The following is a 2,047-nucleotide window of genomic DNA, read 5'->3' on the forward strand; positions in this document are numbered from 1 at the left end:
CCCACGCAGTCTGACCTTTACTAGGATTGGCTGGGGAGGCCTCCCTCCCTAGTTGACCTAGAGATGGATTGGTTGGTGGACCACCCGGTGACTGATAAAAGCCCTAGAACATGGAGATTAAGACGGGGCTTCCTGATCAATGACAGCCAGGGGAGAAGTGCGTAATGGGGACCCATGCTATGAACCTCCCAGAATGAGTAAACCTGTGATGGCAACAGGAGCATTAGCTGCAATGGTACCAGAAGACGCAGAGACAAGGAGCAGACCCAGTGTCAGTAGAGTGTAAAGACCACCAGTGGAGGCTGTTGTTGTGTCTAATCCCAGTGGTCACATCCTCACACTAGAGAGGGAAGAACTTGACCTGTTTCCCTCCTTCCTTCTTAGAGCAGGAAGAAACATACTGCTGCCCACTGTTGACTCCTTCCCTTTCCTCTTTGTCACCGTACATGAATCCTCTGTCACTTAAAATAAAGTCTGGTTAATGTTTCAGAATTAGACAACTCAATAGAAACTCATAGGAGCAGAATTGAGGCAGTAGAAGTTAGAATTAGTGACACTGAAGATAAAGCTCTTGACGGCAACTTATTTGAGGAAAAATCAGATAAAAGAATCAAAAAGAATGAAGAAACTCTAAGAGTCATGTGGGACTCTAGCAAGAGAAATAACCTACAAGTGATTGGAGTACCAGAACGGGGGGGGGGGGGGATAACAGAAAATACTGAGAAAATTGTTGAAGATTTTTGACAGAAAACTTCCCTGATATCATGAAAGATGAGAAGATATCTATTCAAGATGCTCATTGAATCCTACGTAAGGTAGATCCCAAAAGAAAGTCACCAAGACATATTATAATCAAACTTACCAAAACCAAAGATAAAGAGAGAATTTTAAGAGCAGCTAGGGATAAAAGAAAAGTCATCTACAAAGGAGAGTCAATTAGAATAAGCTCAGACTACTCAGCAGAAACCACGCAGGCTAGAAGGCAATGGGATGACATATTTAAAACCTTGAAGGAAAATAACTGTCAGCCAAGAGTTATATATCCAGCAAAACTTTCTCTCAAATATGATGGCGAAATTAGGCATTTCCAGATAAACAGAAGTTCAGGGAATTTGCAAAAACTAAACCAAAATTACAAGAAATACTAAAGGGAGTCCTATGGTTAGATAATCAATAACACCAGCTAACAACGCAAGACTAGAACACAGGATAGAGCAACCAGATATTGACTCAGATACGGAAATTGAAATTACATCAAAGCTAAAACATTGAAAATAGGGAAAGAGATGTCAATATGTAAAAAAAAAAAAAGGATAATATTAAAACAAAAAAAGAGGGATTTAAAAAATGGAGACGTTGATTTTCTATATGGAAGGGAAGTTAAGGTGATATAAAGTAATAAAAGACTGGTATAAACTTAGAAAATTAGGGATAAATATTAAGGTAACCACAAAAGAATCTAACAATCTTACAAATCAAAATTAAAAAGTAGAAAAACATAAAGACACAGCAAACACAAAATCTACAACAAAGAAAAAGGTGAAAAAAAATACATAAAGAAAAACATCTCAGCACAGAAAATTGAGGAACACAAAGAAACTGTGAACAACACAGAAAAAGAGATATCAGGATGACAGCACTAAACTCTTACCTATCAATAATTACACTGAATGTAAACGGACTTAATGCACCAATAAAGAGACGGAGAGTGGCAGATTGGATAAAAAAGCATGATCCATCTATATGTTCCCTACAAGAGATGCACCTTAGACTTAAAAACACAAACAGTTTAAAACTCAAAGGATGGAAAAAAATATATCAAGCAAACAACACTCAAAAAGGAGGAGGAGTGGCAATATTGATCTCTGACAAAATAGACTTTAAAGTAAAATCCACCACAAATGATAAGGAAGGGCAGTATATAATGATTAAAGGGTCAATACACCAGGAAGACATAACTATAATAAATATTTACACACCCAACAATGGGGCTCAAAATATATAAAACAAACTCTAACAGCTCTGTAGAGAGAGATAGACAGCTCCA

The sequence above is a fragment of the Trichechus manatus genome, unplaced genomic scaffold (assembly GCF_000243295.1).
Source record: "Trichechus manatus latirostris isolate Lorelei unplaced genomic scaffold, TriManLat1.0 scaffold00157, whole genome shotgun sequence".
NCBI lineage: Eukaryota > Metazoa > Chordata > Mammalia > Sirenia > Trichechidae > Trichechus > Trichechus manatus.